The sequence below is a fragment of the Chinchilla lanigera genome, unplaced genomic scaffold (genome assembly GCF_000276665.1).
Source record: "Chinchilla lanigera isolate Chin_1 unplaced genomic scaffold, ChiLan1.0 scaffold00014, whole genome shotgun sequence".
In the NCBI taxonomy this organism is placed as follows: Eukaryota; Metazoa; Chordata; class Mammalia; order Rodentia; family Chinchillidae; genus Chinchilla; species Chinchilla lanigera.
Genome location: NW_004955415.1, coordinates 2826468 through 2847270, shown reverse-complemented (window position 1 = coordinate 2847270; position 20803 = coordinate 2826468). Strand labels below are relative to the sequence as shown.

The 20803-nt window shown below is 37.4% G+C and overlaps 1 protein-coding gene and 1 pseudogene across 1 annotated transcript in view; one reads left to right on the top strand and one right to left on the bottom strand.

Annotated features, from left to right (window-relative positions):
* The window catches only part of Chsy3 (chondroitin sulfate synthase 3), a gene marked incomplete at its 5' end in the record, with an annotated part of 245266 nt that overhangs the window by 146771 nt on the left and 77692 nt on the right, over positions 1-20803 (bottom strand).
* LOC106148054 lies at positions 19327-19967 on the top strand (annotated as a pseudogene).

Below are 20803 nucleotides of genomic sequence, written 5' to 3'. Positions count from 1 at the left end.
ATATTTTGTAGGGTTTGTATCATGAATGAATGTTGGACTTTGTCAAAAGTTTTATCTGCATCTATTGAGATGATCATGTGTTTTTTGTATTTGGCTCTGTTGATATGGTGTATTACATTTACTGATTTGCATTTGTTCAATTGCCCTGTATTCCTGGGATGAATCCCACTTTGTCATGGTGTATAATCTTCTTGATGATTTGCTGCACTCTGTTTGTTAGTATCTTATTGAGTATTTTTGCATCTATGTTTACTAGGGAGATTAGCCTTAAATTCTCTTTTTTGATTGGGGTTTCTCTGGTTTTGGTGTCAGGGTACTACTTGCCTTCAGGAAGGAGTTAGATGATACTGTTTCCCTTTCAATTTCATGACAGGGTTTAAAGAGTTTGGGCATTAAATATTCACTAAATTTCTTTTAAATTTCAGCAATGAATCCCTAAGGAGCTGGACTTGCCTTTGTTGTTAAGTTTTTAATTATATTTTCAATCTCATTAACTGATAATGGGTTATTTACAATTTTTATATCTTCTTGATTCGGTTTTGGTAATACTTACATATCTAGGAATATGTCAAATTCTTCTGTGTTTTCCATCCTGTGACAGTAAAGATTTTAGAAGTCAGTATTGATGAGCTTCTGAATTTCCACCCTTTTCATTACTCAATGCATGAATTTGAGTCTTTTCTTTCCTTATTTTGATATAGTTGTCTAATGGCTTATAATTTATTTATTCTTTGAAAGAACTAGTTCTTTTTTTGTCTTTTTGAGAAAGGGTCTTGTTATGCAGTTCAGGGTGGCCTTGAGCTCACTTTGTAGCACAGGTTGGTCTCAAACTCACAACAATCCTCCTGCCTCAACCTCCAGAGTGCTGGGATTACAGGCACGCACCACCACGCCTGGCTCTCAAAGAACTAATTCTTTGATTCATTAATTATTTATACGTTTTCTTAGTCTCCATTGCATTAATTTCTGCTCTGTTCTTTATATATTCCTACCTTGCATGGGCATTGGGCTTGACTTGCTCTTCTTTTTCTAGAAGCTTGAGGTGCAACATTAGATTGTTTATTTGTGGTCACTCTGTTTTCCTGATATGAGAATTCACTGTTATAAATTTTCCACTAGGACTGCTTTCATTGCCTCCCATAAATTCTAGTATGTTTTATCTGCTTTCTTGTTTAGTTATAAGTATCATTTAATTTCATCTTTAACTTCATCTGTGACCCATTGGTTGTTTAGGAGGATGTTATTTAATTTCCATGTGTTTATGGAGTTTTTGTGGTTTCTTTTGGAATTAATTCCCAATTTGATTGCACTGTGGTCAATGGTATGCATGGGATACCATTGAATTTATTGAATTTATTTAAGCATGTTCTATGGGCTAGTACTTGGCCTGTTTTAGAGAATATCCCCTGCACAGCTGAAAAGAATGTTTATTCTGATGATGTTGGGAGGAACAGTGTGAAAATATCTACTAAGTCCATTTGTTTACAGCTTTGGTTCAGTTCTGGTATTTCTTTGCTGATTTTTTTGTCTAGTTCATCTATCTCTCTGTGACAGTGGGCTATTAAGGTCTTCTCTTGAAATTGTGTTATTGTTTATGCAATTTTTCATGTCTTTTGTCTTATACATTTGGGTGCTCCTGTATTTGATACATGCATATTTATGATTGTTATCTCTTCTTGAAGTTTTCCCCTAACAAGTATGTAGTGACCTTCTTTATCTCTCTTGATCATTCTTGGTTTCAAGCCCATACTCTCTGCAAACAGAATAGTTAACCCTGGTTTTTTCTGGGTCCCTGTTTCATGTAAGCTTGTTTTTTATCCTTTGATTTTCAGTCTATGAATATTTGAGTTAAATGTGTTTCTTGTATACACAGTAGTTTTAGATTTTGTTTCTTGATCTATTCTGCCAGTCTGTTTCTTTTGATTGGTGAATTAAAGCCATTTACATTGATGGTTATAACTAATATGAATTGTCTTATCTTTGTCATGATATTTTCCTGCTGTTGGTTTCCCGCTTTTCCCCTCTATTTAATTTCTTGCCTTGACTGTGGTTTCTTTCTATTGCTGTTCTTGGGACTGTGGTCATTTTTTCCTCTGTCTAGACTATCTTTCAGTACTCTTTGTAGAGTTGTTTTGGTGATCATGAATTTCTTCAGTAGTTCTTTGTCATGGAAGTATCGTATTTCTCCATTAATTTTGAAAGATAGTTTTTCAGGTACAGTAGTCTGGATTGGAAGTTGTTTTATTTCAGGACTTGAAATATTTCACTCCAAGCTCTTCTTGATTTGAGGGTTTGTGTTGAGAAGTGTGCCATAATTGTGATGGGCTTTCCTTTATATTTGTTCTGTTTCTTTTCTCTGGCAGCTTTTAATATTCTATTCTGTGCTGAAGTTCTCAGATCTTGATTATTATATGTCTGGGCATAGATTTGGGTCATGGCTGTTTGGAGTTCTATATGCTTCATTTAGTTTTATGTTAATTTCTTTATCCACACTTGGGACGTCTTTTGTCATTATTTCAGTGGAGAGCTTTTTCATGGCACTTGTACTGTCTCCAGATTTCTCATTGATCCCAATCAATCTTACATTATTCTTATTTGTGCCATCTTGTCGCTGTGGATTGATTTTTCATGGTCTCTTGCCCTTTTTAATATATCTTTCTTTTCTTTATCACTAGCCACAATTCTGTCTGCAAAATCTGATATTCTATTCTCTCCTTTATTCAGTAGATTGCATATACTTTCAATGGAGGTTTTAATCTCTTGGACTTCTGTTTGGATCTGCTTCATGGATTCCATTTCTTTCCTATGTTGGGTATTTTTGCTTCTACCTTTCTTCTAAGCTCATTTACTTTTTTATGTGTGTCTTGTCTAATATCTTTGATTTTAAGCATCATTTCTTTTTGTACCTGACAGATTATTTTTCTATACCCTTTTCCACTTGTTTTCTCCACTTTATGGGCATTATATAATTCACTCCTGGTCATGTCATAGAGAGACATTGTAAGACAGTGTGTACAACTATTGTCATATAATATTAGACTCTGTCAATGCTGAAATGTTAACCTGTCTTCCTACAGTTTTTTTCATATAGACAGTGCACATGGAACCAAAGCTACCCTCTTCAGTGCTCAGGAATTTAGAATCATGTTTTCAGTGACTAAAAACCTGATTTAACTACTTTTCATTTGCAGTATTGATTACTCTTTTCACAAAGGAATCTTTACCTGATGCTTGACCTTGGTTCATCTATGCTTCTTGCATCTTAAGGCATATGTGTAACACAACTTCTTGAATATTAACCTCACTAGTGCTACTTAACAGCCCAAAGGCATATCAAGAGTTTATATTACTATATTTATTCAGCTTGGTTTGTATTTTTTCTCTTTTCTGTAAATATGCTATATTTGTACTCTGACAAACACCAAATACATCTTAGATTTTCATTCAACTATAGATATTCACATATATGTCAACTGCATTCTTTAGTTCATACCAAAAACCTGGATAACAAGCTGAATTCCTTCCCTTTTTCATATCTACTTCCAATTCTTCAGGAAATCCCATGAGTAGTCTTTAAAGCATATTGAAAAACCTGCCACTCCCTACCTCTACTATTACTATGTTGATCCGAGTCATGACCATTTCTCAGTGGCATTACTACAACAGACTCCTGTCTAATCTCTTTCTGTTTTATTCCTTATTGTTATAGTTTATGCTCAATATATATTGAAATAAAAGGTAGGCCACTATTACTCTGATTATGGAAATACTTCTCTGCATTTCTATCTCACCATCATACTAATTATATCTCTATCTTTAACTTCTCTCTCCAATTTCTGTCCATTCTGCCCCAGCCACTCTGCTCTTTGATTGATGTCAAGCAGACTCCTGACTCAGGACACTTACACTTTGCTGTTCTCCCTACTGAAGATGTTTATCCCGTACATCATTTTGCAGCCTCATTTCTTGTGCCCCAGTGAATCTTTATACAAATGCTATTTTCTCAGGGATAATCTACCATCTAAAATTGCGAGAGACTGCCCACCTTCACCCTGTAAGCTCTCCCTGCCATTCTGTTTCACTTTCTTATACTCTCACACTTATTACCAGAGTAATGCTAGATATTTCTCCTACTTGCTTATTTTTGTCTGTCTCACCTTTTCAGAATATGATCTCTGTGAAAGGAAGAATTTTGTCTGTTTCTTCACTGTTTTATACACAGCCCTTAGAAAGTGAGCTTGAACCATAAATATCTGTTGAATGGAGTCTTTTCTGGTTTTGAAAGAAAACCACGTAAATGTTAATGATGAGACTGGTGACAACTGCACATAATAAAATGTTGCTAAAGTTGGCAGTGTTTAGATTTCTATTTGGGGAAATGAACCATTCTTTTTAAAAATGTGAAGTTGTACCTCATAAATAGGAAAAGATGAATTCTGAATAATTTAAGAAGTTTATAATCTTCAGGCCTCCCACTGGAGAATCATCCAAGATTAAAAGCTAAAAGCTTTCAGAGTATTCATGTAAAATGAAGTGAAATTTGCTTACATTTCATTTATGATCTTCACAAACAACAATAGCAAAGAGACAGTGACATAAAAATAAAAACTTATGTAAGTATTAAAAATGGAGGGGAACCTTTTGTTTGTTAATACTTTCTGAACATTCAGCTTCTTTTGCAACTGTGGTCTCAAGAGACACTCTTTAAAGGTACATCTGGACTATGCATAGCTCTCTAACTCAGATTAGGGCCTTACAAGTATAGGTTTAAAACCTCCAGTATTTCAGACTTGTGTTGCTTATACCATAATAGAACAACTAACCTGGGTCCTCATTAGTCCTGGCGTTTTGATTCTGGGATCTCTGTACCTTTGTCTATAAATGGAGGAACAAACAGGATTCTTTCTTAGCCATGGAGGAATGAATTTGCTCAGGTGAGTTTAAGTGAATAGGCAACTACTTTGAAAGAGGTTTGTCATACCGCTTCAAAATATGTAAATACAAGATATATAGATGGATGCTCTTACCTCAGCAGTCTTGCAAATAGCCACTTGTCTAGAGGGAAAAGACAGTCTTTCTAGGTACAAAGGAACATTGATCCTGTTGCCATGCTGGTAGAGGGGGTGGGAGTGAAAGTGGTAAAGCAGTATTTTTGGTTCTTCTACACATACAAGAAGAGTCTTTTCATGATACAGTAGAATTTCTACAATAATAAAAAATTTTAAAACTTGCTTCTTTTCTCACATAAGAAAAAAATGGGACTGGCCCCATAAATATATATTCTAATTCAAGCAATGAAAATCAAAATAACTTGCAAACAAATATCTGGGGAACCTGACTGGAACATACACTTGAGCAATAGCTCAAAGCAAGACTTAGTTGAATTAGATATGCTAATCTCAGCTTCTCCTTCCACAACAAATATATTTGTTTCGAATCTTGCATCCAAAATCTTTTCTCCTAAATAAAAAAACATACTTTCATTTGTGAAACTACCTCCCCAAAATCCATGGAACCTCAACTTCAACTCTTTACTTTGTTCTGAGAGTTAATTGTGTTTTATCATTTGATTTGTGCCAATGTTAAAATCACTAATAGGTAAATACCATCAAACTCAAAGTGTTATAGATGTAAAATAGAATGTAAATAACACTAAAAAACCTACCCTACATGTAGGAAGCCTGAAAATAAGAACTTTGTAATTCTATGTCATCTATTTAACCAGCATTGATTCATATATATCAGAGTATTAAAATTAGATAGAATTTGTAACTAAAGTGCTTGGCAGAGTGTCAAATCAATAGTAGTATTAGTGAAAACACATCAAAAGCATTATTATTATTCAATGACGTTTATTTAATGAAGTTTCATTTCTCATGAGATACATATCTAGGAGACACTAGCGTCTTTTCCTTTGACTAATACCTCTTTTTCTTTTTCTGAGTCTCAATTAGAAGGGCTAGAAATTCCCTCTGCCAGGTGGAGGAAAGAAAAGTTAAAGAACAAAGAGAAGAAAGAGAACAGTTTAATCTGCACTGGGGTTTGAAGGAGAAAGAAAACAAGGAAATTCAGAATTTTGATTATTAACACCAGCCTGAAAGTTTTAAATTACTTAAATAAGATGGTTTAATTACTAAAAAAAATATCTAAAAGACTTGCACTACATTTGTATCAACAAAAAGTCTATGGAATTTTTATAAATGGAGATGCCCACCCAGATTAACATGCAAGAAAGAGCACTTGATGCTGTGTCTGAGAAGTGCGGTTCGCCCACAGCCTCCAACAGCATGCCTTGGGGCTTTAGCCAGGTATTTGGCTATTCTGGGTGGCCTGCAGCTGCGACTGAGCACACTGTGGAACCAGGGCCTGGCCACTTCTAAAATGCACTCTGATCTGAGCTCTTTCCTGGTCTAACAGAGATGACCAGGTATGCATTGCTGTCTGAAGGCTTCCCCGGCCCACTTAGTCCCTTTTCCTTTCATGAATCTTAAAGTGTTAAATTTCAGGTGACTCCCAGATTCATGCTGGCAAACTTCAAGAACTCTGAAAGTACAAGTTTATCCCAAAATATCAACTTCTCTCTTCCATTCCTATGTAGTTTTGATTTCCCAGCTACATAACTGAACTTCTGAGGGCTTATTTCATACCCTCAGTGTGAAGTCTTTTAATCCCTTCTCTTAATTTGAAGTGAAAGTGGGTAGCATGAGGACTCTCTTACTAGGTTTAGGGTAGGGGACGGCATCCTGTATCTTTCTCATTTTGGAAATAAGGGGCTGTCGAGACACGGCAGGGCTCTGAGGGGAGCCTAGACAAATTTCTGTCTTTATAATGCATCTCAGCCAAAGCTTCTATTTTAATATTCAAATATAAATAAGCACAGCATATGAAATATCACTACATTAGTAGAACTGACAATACATATAATCTATGTGTAATGAATGCTATCTTCCAAACAACAACTAATGTAGAAGGAAATTCTCCCTGTTGTACAAAGTTGTCTCACACCTACATTAAATGGGAGAAAATGATTTATCGATATAGACAGCAGAGGACTGGGGATTTAGCTCAGCGGCACAGAGCCTGCCTGGCAAGAGCGAGATCGTAAGTTCGATTCCAGGTACTGGAAACAAACAAAACAAAACAAAACAAAAAAGATATAGACAGCAGACCGTAACTACAGGGAATAGTTAACACACTATCCAGATATATTCCAAACTCATACCCTTGCAATTATGTAACTGAATTTCATTCATTTATTTATTTATTTCGTACTGGGGATCAAACTCAGGACTTTGCACTTGCCAGGCAGGGGCTTGTGCCACTGAGCTATATCCCTGGCCCTTGTAGTTAGATTTATTGATAATAGGTAGTAAAAGGATAAATGATAGGGATCAATCATAAGTGAAATACAAATCCTTGATTTGCTTTGAATTTGCTTAATCTTCACTGAGTACCTATGTTCTCTGATTTATCAAACTGCACATTATCACATTAAATCTGAGTGGATGACAACTTCTTTCTCCTCCAAGTTTCTATCCTGCCTCTGTGCAATATAAAAATGTTTGACTTGGGCATATTTCTGTTAAGTTTATTTCAACAGGGGTTATTTACGTTTAAAACTGAAAATAGGAGATCCTTACACGTTTACTGAAATGTCACTTTATGACACTACCTTCCATTTTTCCTGAGGGAAGACACTGTTTGGTTTACTCTTTTTCCCCAGCATCTTATTTAACTCAGGCACAGATCTGAATGAGTAAACTAACTCATACACGAACGGTACACAAAATATTGTACCGAACAATTGTCTGTCATTTTCCTGTCACTGGGACACAATCCTGGCACCTTTAGGAGGAGAGGTTACTTCAGCTCACTGCTTCAGTCCACGGTCTGCTGGCTCCCATACAGAAGCACAATGGCAGAATGACACGGTGGAGAAAAGGCGCTTACCTCATAGTGCACAGACAACAGAGAAAGAAAGAGCCAGGGACAAGAATATACTCTGCAAGCTCTCGCCCCCGGTGTCCCTCCTGTAACCAGCGCCCACCTCCAACAGCACGTTTAGCTACTGGACTCATCAACAGATGAGTCCCCTAATGCACACAGTGCCCCACAGCCCACTCACCACCCACACACATGAGGCTTCTGAGGGGCATATTGACCCAAACCATAACAACAGTGTATGCAATATTCATATTTTATACAAGACACATCCCCTCTGCAGACCTCCGCCAATTCAAAACTTGTGTAATTCCCACAAACCCTGATGACCCATGACACTTCCACTGGCTGCTAGCCAGAGCTATAGTGTCACGTGAATGATAAAAACAAAGTATACATGTACCCATCCAGGTTTGATGCTTTGCAATACTTTAATGAATAAAAAGAAAATCTGTGGGTTGTTCTATTAAATATTTCGTGCAGACAATAATATTATATATGACGCTACTTCAAATATTTGCAAAACTAAAATATTCATGAAATCCATGACATGATGACATGGCACCAAACACATATAAAACACTTAGAGTCTAGCAGTATCAGTCCTTGAGAGGCCGCTGGCCTCCTCAAGTGTTAGTAACAGTGTGTAAAAGAGAGTGACTCCTCAGGACAGCCAGACAGGGCAGTTCTTCTGTTCTTTCCAGGACACCATTTATCTTTTTGTCTTCAGTGAATAATACCCAATATATTTTTTTAAAGAATCAAGACTAGGGTTTAATCCTTCCAGGACAAGTCTACTGTACTTTTGTCTATTTAAAAGTAAAAACCATTCCCTGTTCTGCTTCAGTGGAGCCATACAGTGGGGCAAAAACTGTCCTTCACTGTTCTTGTGGCAAAATATTTTATTTAAAACTAATATGCTACACCAAGTCTTAACAACCATTCTTCAAGCCATGTTCAAATCCACAGAGGAGAGATGGGAGCCAGCGACAAGGGGCACAAGCTCGGAGGAGTAACACTGAGGCCCCAGGAGCTATGTGACACCGTCCTGGCTCAGAAGGGTCACCTGGGAGCATGGTGGGAAGGGGCCTCAGAATACAGCTTTACCAGCATTTCAGAAATGAACTGAGGAACTAATAGTATCAAACTACTACTATGTAATACTTTTCAAATACAGAATTTAAAGACCACTATTGAATTAACAGGTTATTTTCAGAAAACAAATAGTGACTAAAAAGTAATATTAAAATTTTCCCATCTTTGAACAATGCCCTAAGCACCAGTGCTTTATCAGAGCCTGGTACATGCTGCTCCGAGGAACTTAACCAAGCTGAGTGTGGTCATACAGTCCTGTACTCCTAGCACCCCAGGAGGCTGAGCTTCAAGGATCTTAAGTTCTAGCCCAGCCCAGGCATTAGTGACTTAGAGAGACCCTGTGTCAGAATAAAAATTAAAAGGACTGGGGATGTAGCTCAGTACAGGGGCCTGGCTTTAATCCCCAGTACCCTAGTACCACTAAAACGAACAATAAAAAACTAAAATGGAGTTTTGAATATAAAAATAATTTTAGCTGGGGATTTAGCTCAGTGGCACAGCACCTGCCTGGCAAGTGCAAGGTCATGAGTTTGATTCCCGGTACCGGAAGAAAAATCAAAAATAAATAAATAACAAAAGTAATTTTACTTGCCATCCAAGCAAAATATGTTTTCAGCATATATAGCTTTTACTTAAACTGATGCATCCATCACAGGAAGACATTTCAAAAGCCACTTAAAAATTCCTCTACAAAACAAAAACAAAAACAACAACAACAAAAAATTCCTCTAAACCTGCATAAATTTGGCTATATGTCACATAAGTGAGACCTACAATGTTGAAAGCTTCCTGTTTTAATTAGTTAAGACAAAATATTAGAGATGATGAAGGTAGTTTAATGAGTATTCAAGTTACAGCTAAAATATACAAAATAATAAAAATAGGTATCCACCTAGACAATAAATTAAAAGATGTCTTGCAAATAAATGGGAAATAATTTTAAGAAAACAAAAATCTAATGTACTGTTTTGTTTTTTGTCTTTTTTTTTTTTTTTTCTTGTTTTTGGTTTTGGTTTTTCTCCGGTACCGGGAACCGAACTCACGACCTTGCGCTTGCCAGGCAGGCGCTTTTGCCGCTGAGCTAAATCCCCAGGCCCTTGTTTTTTGTCTTTTTTGAGACAGGGTCTCTCTGTGCAGTTCAGGCTGGTCTTGAGCTCACTTTGTAGCCCAGGCTGGCCTCAAACTCACAACGATCCTTCTGCCTCAGCCTTCCGAGCGCTGGGATTACAGGTATGTGCCACCATGCCCAGCCAAAAATCTAATTTAAAAGTATCAAGCATAGAACAGACAAAAATACTTGGTCTCCTGTAGTAACTTTTATTTATTAAAAGATAAAAATTATTATCCAGAACTTCTTAAATTTTTCATTGTATGACAAATAAATGATATGACATGTTTTCAAATATGACCCATCTGGGGGTATAGCTCAGGCATAGAGCATTTGACCACATGGATGACACATCTTTTGCCTTCAAATTCCCATGTCTAGTGGAAGACAGTGTTGTGTCAAGGGTTGGTGAACCAATTATGCTTCAGCATCCTCAGTGTGTGACCAGCACTGGTTTTCTCTGCAATTGGCCATGTCACCAAAAGGCTCTGTCCCCAGGAGCACTTGTAGATCTGGAGTAAGGTGCCAAAGAAATCTCCACAGATTTTATGAAAACAGAACAAAACAAAACACAACAAAGAGAGATGAGAAATACTGAGAAGGAGCAGAGGGGGTTCGAATATGTCTATAATATATGGCAGATCTGGGGCTGGGGATTTAGCTCAGCGGCAAAGCGCCTGCCTGGTAAGCGCAAGGTCATGAGTTCGGTTCCCAGAACCAGAGGAAAACCAAAAAAAAAAAAAAAAAAAAAAAAAAAAAAATGGCAGATCAATTGCAAAATCAATTTTCAAGGACCATCATAAGTATCTAAACCAAACACCTCATTTTATACATAAAGAAATGGAGTCTCAGAAAGTTTAAGGTTCTTGTGACACTAAGCCATGTGTGTAGAATCTAAAGCACATGACTTGGGTCATACATTCTACATGCTAATGCCAGCTCAGTTGTTTATTTGATATACAACCTTGGACAAGACATCTAGTTTTCTAAACCTCAATTTCTTCATGTATTGAGCAGACAGTATAGTTCTTAAATTTTAAAGATGTCATGAGAACGTAGTTAAGATTACAAAAATGTGTGGCACAGAATCCGCTACATAATAAATATGTAATAAGCTAGAGTACTTAGTGTCATACGTGGTCCAGTTTGAGTCCAAGAGATTTGGGTGAAACAAAGCTCCTGGCTTCAGACCTAGGCAAACACAGTACTCTGCCCACTCCTGCAGGGACTGGGCAGACTGGGCTTTTGCGAGAGGTACAGCAGAAGTGATTTTCTATTTCTGTAGGGCCACCAGCCCCAACATCAGAGCCTGTTAGGAACTGTGCCAAACACAAAGCAAAGTAGGAGGCAGGAGACAGGACAGATGAAAGACAGTCAAGTGGACAGACTCAAGGAAGGAAAGAAAATAGATGGGGAGCAGCAACAGAAAAAGAATGGTAGGAAGAAGGGAGAAAGTAACACAGATAAATAGGTAGAGACAAGAGGCAGAGAGAGAAAAGAGGAAAGAACGAGACAGGAAAAACTAAAAACTGAGCCCAAAGGTACAATTTTAGAGAGGGATAAAGCCAGAAACAAATGGAATCAATGTGATGAGGACAAAAGTAATCATAAGCAAAAAGGAGAGAGAGAGAGAGAGAGAGAGAGAGAGGGATTTTTTTTTCCTGACACGGCTTCCAGTTTAGCAAATGAGTTGGGACTGGGTCTGTGCCTGTGATTTTCAGTCCTGTGAGATAAGTGGTCATACTTGCTATAGCTGATACAAGCACCTATTATGTACCAGGTAACATGTTTAATGCTCAACCAAAAGGATAACTATAAAATAGTAAGAGCTCATAAATATCAACAATTTCAGTACACCTGGTGTTGCGCTACATCCCTTGATTGATTTCATCCTCACTACAAGTCTATTGTCACATTTATTTTTATACATAAAATAAATGCTCAGGGAGCTTAATGAGCTGTCCTAGACTCACGTTCATTTTAATGATCAGCTACTGGCAATTACCTGCAGAGACAGGGTTATCCTGACTCTTAACTATCTTCTCCTTGCAAACAGTTTAGTGTTTGGATGTTTCTAGATATTGAATGAAAAAGTAGATCCTTCATCTGTTGTAGTGTTTCCTAATGCCAGTATCAAGCTCCTTCCCCACAGTTCAGGAAGCGCCTTGGAGTTAGAGAACTGGAGAGGCTCCACTTACCACAGTGAGTGGGCCACAATTTTAGCCAGTTTTGCAGCTGGGGCTGCAAGGTAGGTCAGCAAGGCGATGACGCCCGGTGATGAGGGTTACAAACACGGGGAAAATAGGGCATGGAGCAACCCACTGCCCACTATTTTAAATTAGATTTACCTACATGTGTATGTGTGCGTGTGCACACTGCCCTTGAGAAAATAGTATTTTTTTTTCAATCTCAGCTTTTAAAACAGATTAAACTAACTAGCCAGCATTTTAAGAATTGTGATAGATAGCAGAATAAAATGCCCTAAGTTTTTCAATCTATGTTAATACTTAGTTCACATTTAAATAGATTAACTTGCTAAACTTTCAGAGAGGAGAAAAAGGTTTTATTGTAATTTTTATAACATGACTTAATTTTTAAACCACAACCTAATATAAAGTGTTCCCCAAAATGACATGGAGTCTTAAGGGCAGCAAATCCTCATTTTCAGAGAATTGGTTCCAGACCAAATAAGAATGTAAATTGTCAAATTAAGCTTAGAAATTACAAGGCATAAATCCATTTACATCAATAAAATATACACTGCTATTTAGAGATCCCACCTGACAGTCTATAACAACTTCTGCTGGTGTGAAGTAATGGATTCTACTGAAGGAAATCCTATTTACTAGAGTTTCCAGCAGGCAGTCAATTTATTTAAAATATGCTTATCTTCTTTACTATAATAAAGGTAAGCACTTCATTACTCACAGTGTTATTTTTCCAAATTAAATGTGATGTTCATCAAAATGTTGGATTGGTAATTATGAGGAGAAACAATGGACAAACAGTAATTTCCAGCTATGAATTACATAAGAAACTGCTAAGAAACCCATGCACACCTGTGTCAGAAATTTCAGGGAAAGAAAGGCTAAGCTGCAAAAGTCAGAAATTTCAGGGGACAAGGGGAAACAGGTGATGTGCTTTGGTTGGAAGCGAGAAGCCCCACCCCCGACTGCCTCATTTCTCTTATTCACTGTCCTTGTCCTCACTCAGCAGCATCTCCCACCTGGTCTATTGAGTTTAGTGAAACTGGAGTCTCCACATCCTTCTTGGCTCTTTAGCCCATTATCAATGTAATGGCTAAATGATCGATGTAAGCATACGCCTGCTATAGGTGCTAAGACACCTCCCCCTTGAAATCCATAGGTCCTTCCCTATGTGATGGTATTAGGTGGGGTTTTGAGAAGGAGCTTCACTGACCAGCACAGAGAAGTCAGGGAGCAGAATTAGTACCCACGTAAAAGAGGGTCCAGAGAGTTTCCTTGCTCTCTGCCATACGAAAACACATCAAGAGAGCTATCGATGGACAAGAAGGAGGTGCTATGCAAAATGCCAAGTCAGCCCGTACCTTAGTCTTGCATTTCCTTTTTCCAAACTTTGAGAAACCAAGTTGTGTGGTTTATTACCCACTCAGGTTATGGTACTTTGTTGCAACAGCCTGAAATGCCACCTCTTTTTTTCACTCTTTAGCTTCTTTAATTAAAAGAACACTTCTGGATCCAGTAAGACCCCCTGACCTGGTTGGTGCTGGCTCTCTACCTTGCCTGAGTCCATCTGGCCCTTGCTGCCTTCGCTCTGGCCACTCCGGCCTTCATTCCCAAGCCAGTTCTAGGCCTTGCGCCTTTCACATGCTTCTTTTCCCCAGGACGCCCTTTGCTGGATTTTTCACAAACCATTTCACCAGGTCCCAAACTACGTGAGACTTCCTTACAAAATGTTTCACTGATCTCTGTCAGATGTAGATTAGGTGTCTTCACTTATTCTCTTTCATGTGAAGCCAAATTATGGGGCCAAATAGCATGAAAAATGCCAACAGCACCAAATCCATAAAGGGCCCTAATATGACATGGGAATTAAGTGATACATAGTAGAGAAAATGTGTATTTATCAAATTTCTTCTTCAGGGAAGAAGCCTTACTATTATTTTCCACTGCATAACCTGCTCTAGGCCATAAATAAATCATCCATCAAACATTTGTTGAATCAATGAACATTGAGTAATAAAACTGTTCTCAGTCCTAGTGCTGCCGCTCAGTTTTGATCTTGTGTTGCTTTGAAGCCCAGGTAACTGATTTGTAAACATGGAGTTAAAATAATAGCTGTCCAGTTTCTTCCATCATGATTTGCAAGGGATTAAACGAGACTATAAGTGTGGAACAAGTGCTCACCCCTGTAAAAGACGTCCCATATTTATCAACGTCATTAATCTATTCAGTTCATTCCTACAGAGGTTTCAACAGTTTCTTTTTGCATACGGGGTGGGAGCTGGGTTTGGAAAGCCTCTGTGCTCGATACCAATTCTATTTGTGTTTTTTTTTTTTTTTTTTTTTTTGGTTTTTCTCCGGTACCAGGAACCGAACTCACGACCTTGCGCATGCCAGGCAGGCGCTTTTGCCGCTGAGCTAAATCCCCAGCCCCCCAATTCTATTTGGAATTCTCTTGTTACCAACTTACACTTTCATATAGTAATTTAAAAGGCAGCAATTAGATTTGCTTATCTCAAATTGAAGATTTTTTTCTGAACACTGCCTCAGTGTTGTGTCTAATTTTTTAATCGTTTTCTATCTATGGTTACAATGACCTTCTCACTTCATTCCATTCCTCTGAGCATGTAGAAGAAAATTCTGTGTTATCACCAAGAATCAGCAAAGGGTATATTTTGCAAAATGTAATGTGATTAAGATTATCTTACACTGTGTCCCTAAGAGGAGTCAAAACAAGGATCAGATGACAATGTGAGACTGCTGCACACTGCAGAGGGGCTTTGTGAGTAGCTGCACGTTATTATTTTTTACTACAAATAAATCCTTTGAAACTCATTGTGAGTTAAAAGCACACAATAAATTCTCTTTATATTAACTAAGTAAAGGCTCAATAAAATACCGAGTGCTGGTATAGATTTCCATACTAGAAGATTTAAGTGAACTCTTATTATTTTGAAACCTTACAAAGTTCATTTAAATTATAGCAATACTAGAAAAGCGTAGTTTATTTCTTTCTTTTTTTTGGTTTTTCTCCAGTACCGGGAACCGAACTCACGACCTTGCGCTTGCCAGGCAGGCGCTTTGCCGCTGAGCTAAATCCCCAGCCCCGCGTAGTTTATTTCTAATGTGGGAATAACTTAGATCTCTTTGGAAGTTTGAGCACACACTTAGACTGGTGAGAACATAGCCTTCCATGGGGCAAGCATGTTTTTGATGTCTTTTGTTTAGCTATTCCAGGAAAAGATATCATTGGGCCATTAAACAGGAGGTACAAATAGTACCTAGAAGAAGTGTCTATACTGACTGTATATTTTAAATGAAGTAGACTGTTCAAAGTCATCTACCTACTGATATCTAATGTTAGGAAAATATGAGTTGTGCTGATACCTAATATTAGGAGAATATGATAGAGCAATTCATGTTGAAATTTTTTTTCTTGTTAAGATCATTTCCCTTTAAAGAGTTATTTTTGAAATTGAAACTGGTTTTGCTGTGTTATGGTTAAATAACTTGTTCTGTAATGCGGTATAGTTACAGAACAAGCGTCTACTCCTAGGCAGGCTAACTTTTCTGACTTGTGTATTCTTTATTATCATATCCACTTTATTATCATATTCTCCCATTGAGAATAACGTAGAGAGTTTTAGAAGGAAAACCTGGGTGTTCATTCTTCCAACACTGTCCTCAGGGCTTCCTTTAACACCTAGTGATGACAGTTTCAGATTTCACCACTTTTTATTCGTTGCCTACATACATGCTGCTGCGAGTTTGCAAATCTGAAGTGTATAACATAGATATTAGCCCTCATTTAACCTCACTGGGATCTTCCATTTAGAGAACAAGTACACTAATTTTAATCAGCTGCTCACTTTTCCACAAACATCTTTGTTCTTTTTTAAATTTCCCATTACATTTTACACTCACTCTTATTTCACCATGTTTACATTTACAATAGTTATTATCAGAAGAATTGAGATGCAGACATCTGGGGAAGTAAAATAATAGCATATTCTGAACCAAAATCTAGGTTATGATCCCTTCTAATTTGTGCAATTTCTACAGAAGAAATAAATACCAAACAAAGCTTTACCACTGAGTAGCTCCCTGAGATTGAGTTACTTAACATTTGTAACACCTACAATGGATTTTTACTTTGCAAAGGGTTGGTAAGACACAGATTTAAAAACAACATTCAAATATTATGTCCTCCTCTGTAGAGATTATCACATTTCTGAAGAAGCGTTCCATAAAAATCACTGTGATCTGAAACTTTCTGTAAAATATTTTGAAAATTTTCAACAATTTTGAGAAGTCTCTGGGAATATCTAAGGAAATTATAGCTAGCCATTCTTATGTTTCATAGACTATCACAAATTTATGAGGTCATCATGATTGAACTTCAAACTTACCCTTTCTCAAAATGTAACAACTATTTGGCATATTTTTATATTGTAAATTTCAACTGAATTAAATTTCACATTTTTCTAAAAGCTTTAGAGAATCTTTGTATAAAATGGAAGACACAGAAAGCATGAAGAAACATAACTGCTTGATGTTTATATTCAACGTAATACAGTTACCAAGCGGTTGAAATATATCCAAAATAGTGTGAAAGTTAAGGAGGCAGTGTTTAAATGATACAATTTCATGGAAGGCTTCTTTGAACAAATGATCATGCCTGAATGCAAAATGATTAAATTTTGTGCTGAGAATATATCACTCATTTAATTTGTCACTTTACCCTAGTTAAAAATGCATTTTGAAAAACCAAATGATAAATTAGAGTTGACTGAACAGGGTGAAAAAAGAAGGCAAATTATCATTTACAGAGAGGAAATCTAGCAGAACTGGTACTATTTTCAGAGAGTTTCTCTTTTCTTCAATTTTTGCTAGGATCAAATATAACCATATATATCACTGACTATTATTTGGGGAACGTTAAAGGGGGACATTAACAACAGTGATCCACACAATTTTGGGGGATAGACAGTGAAAGTTTCTTAACAAAATACCTACTGATAGCTATTTATTAAGACTGTATAGATAATGTAAATATAGTAGCAATGTAAATATATTATAAAGTGGCACAAAAACATGAAAGTCAAAGTTAAAGAATAGACTTCATAAACTCAAATTAATGAAACTAACAAGCTAGAATAGGTGGACATAGTATTCACTGATCTCATGGGCATATAATTAAATTATTTTGTTCTATACTAATACCATAAATCGAATTGTCAAGTTCATGCAGCCTTCACCAAGGGATATTTTAAAAAGCACCCAATCTTTCAGAAGGTATAAAAAAATTATTCTACGTTCCCAGCAAATGACCTAATTCATTTATACAAAGAGAATAATACAGTGATTATTCCTGTACGTAGTGTGTCTATACTAAAATACGAGTTTTTTCTAATGGATGGTACACAATTGGCAAGACAGTGGGTAAACAATAGACATGAGTACCATCATCTTTCTAATTTTATTAGAACTCCAGGAATTAGAAAAGCAAAAGTCCTGACAATTCCAAAAGCCATGACAAGTTGGAGAAATATGACAGATTTTCTTCTTTCTCATTTTCTAAATATTTATCATACACATGAATTTACACATTTTATCTTTTTCTTAAAAGGAAACAACAATGGGTAAGACAAAATAATTGAAGTAGAAAGAAGTATTAAAGTTTATTTTGGTTTTAGCAAAATTTAGCAGAGTAACCGTTTGTGGTATTTGTGAGTTTCTGTGTATGTGTGCGCAAATAAAAAAAAACAGGTTGTGCTAGAATTCTTTCCTGGTTAAATAGAAAACTCCATTACCATGGAAACTGACAGGAAAAGTGTTTCTGTGTGTGTATGTGTGTGTGTGCACGTGCATGTGTGCATGTGTATGAATGTGTGCATTTTTTCCCCATATTAAGCAGACTATGAACAAAAGACCAGGTTGCAATGATGTAGTTAAAACACGAATTTAATAAAAATATTAGTAATTTAAATTTCCCTCCCTTATCGCTAGTCAGGTGTTGTTATTATCCACATTATTTATAGTGATCGGCAGGACAGCAAAACACCCACAAGTTTGGGGATAGAAATCAACAATTTCTTAGTAGAATATTAACCATGACCCCTTAAGTAAAACTATTTACAAAATTCTAGCATCTTCCTATTTGAGTTGTGAATCTAAATGATCCTGTATCTAAACCCATCACCTTAAGTATATAATAAAAAAAAATATGACAGAAGATGCTACATATATATTGGTAATATAATAAATAAATACAGGGCTCAGTTACAAGTTTTATGTGCTCAGCAGGTAAAGACTTCCATTCATTTGCTTGTAGGGCAAATATACATATTTACTACACTAAATACTGCAGACAGTGAGAAAAACATAGCTCATTCTCTGGACAGTAGATGTAAACAGAAAATATTAACTGGAAATACTATGGTGTGAGGGGAATTAAATATACCTTATGATCTGGATAGTCATAATTCCTAACTAGCAATATCAGAGAGATTATTAAATTACTAATATTTTTATTTATAACTCAATTCCTCTTTTAACTATATCGATGTAACCTTGATCTTTTCTTCATATTCTGTTTAGTATGGGAACATGATACACACCCATGTGAGCGCGCACACACACACACAAATATGAGCACAGACTTGAAGCATCTGGAAAGACTGAGTGGGGCAGGGTAGGAAGATTAACTGGTGGAAATGGGCTTCTTAGGGTAATGCCGCAAGCACTTCGCTAGAGGAGAAGTCACTGCTAAGTGAAAGTCTTCGGATGTAATGTAAATGAGCTTTGGTAAAGAGGTGCAGGTTCTGAGGCTTTATCCTCAAAATCTCTGGTTCGGTATGCCCTTTTCCTCAGAATGTCTGACTCTATACATCTGGGAAGACATATTTTTATTATGCATCTCAGATGACTCAGATGCGATGGCCTGAGGGCAGCACGAAAAGTCACGGGGAAGAGTAAATGGCAGGGGTGGGTTCCACAAAGCGCAGCCAGCCAAAGCCAGGCCGAGCCCTGGGAGGAGTAAGGGGCCAGGAGCTCACGTGCTGCGCAGGTAGATGCAGCTGTGTGATGACGGGCACCCTGGAGGAGAACTTGGAGTTGTCCTTCTCCTCTGCCTTTGGTGCACAATTTGATGCTGTGGTTGGATATCTGCAGGACACTGTCATGGATGACAAGTTCCAGTATTACAGAGAAATTTCATGGACAAGTACTGCCAGGAGTTTGAAGACCCAGGGAAGAATATACTCACCAACATAGCCATTTGTAAATATATTTCTCTACTGGAAAAGTAATTCACTAGTAATTCACTGATGGAGAGATCCTGGACTTCAATATGGCAGCTTTCACAGCACCAGTAAAGATGAAATGGCTGGTGACATCTGCTCAAATTTACAGATTTTTTGACTCTTAGAGAAATGTTTCTGGACTATGGAGTTGAAAAGGAAGGCCAGGGACTGGATTTAAGCAGCGTCTTAGTGGTGACATTGTTTGGCAAATCATCTAATACACCAGCTTCCCAGAATGATCTGTGGCACTACGTAATGAATGGGATCATTCTGGACGTCACCACCCCAAGAGGCTTAGAGAGATTTCCGCTATGATAACAGAAGAATGAAAAGATCGTTCTGCAGCCCTTCACTCAGGTTAAGTATTTGTGGTTCAAAAACATGACCGCACTGTCCACCCCAGCCTCTTTTCTCCTGAAATGCCCTCTTATGTTTAGGGATCCTAGTGACTCCTGTGTGGACACCTTGCCTGAGTGCTTCGGAGTCAGGCTTCTCTGGTGCAGGGCCACGCCAGCCCTTCCACTTGGGGCTCCACCAGTGTGCATGTGGATGTGGCTGTCAGCAGTCTCTCTTAAACATGCTCGCACCTTCCACGATTACCCACTAAAAGACCAAACTGCTATATGCTGTGTGCTATTTAGTTGTCAGTGCTGTGAAAGCAAACCTGCTTTCCCCACTAGTGTACCTGCTGTATAGGCACCAGTGAACGGATGTGTGTGCTGGAAAAAGACTATCATAGAAGAGTGATGAGAGCCTGTAACTGTCGCAGGTGAAGTATGTTTCTACACACTTGCTTAAAATCCTTTCTGTAGAGGCTACTTTGTTGGGTTTCTGTTGGGGTAGGTAGAGACTCTGCAATTTCTTCTTCCTGTCCAAACCTTTCCTACCAAGATGGTGCTCCCCTGTCTAGCACAGCAAGAGTAGGGGCAGCAGACGCTCTATTGGTCATCCTTGACTCAGTACATTTTTTGGTAGGCCATTACCAAGCTAAAAATGTGTTTGCTGCATGTCTAAAAAGAAGAAAAAATGTTTCATTCCTAATGTGTACTCTTGGTTTCTTTTTTATGGTAAAAATAAGAATCTGTACTACTTTTTATTTCACTTGGTTATTCTGGTTTTAAAGGATAAGTTATAAGCTATATTTTTTTGTG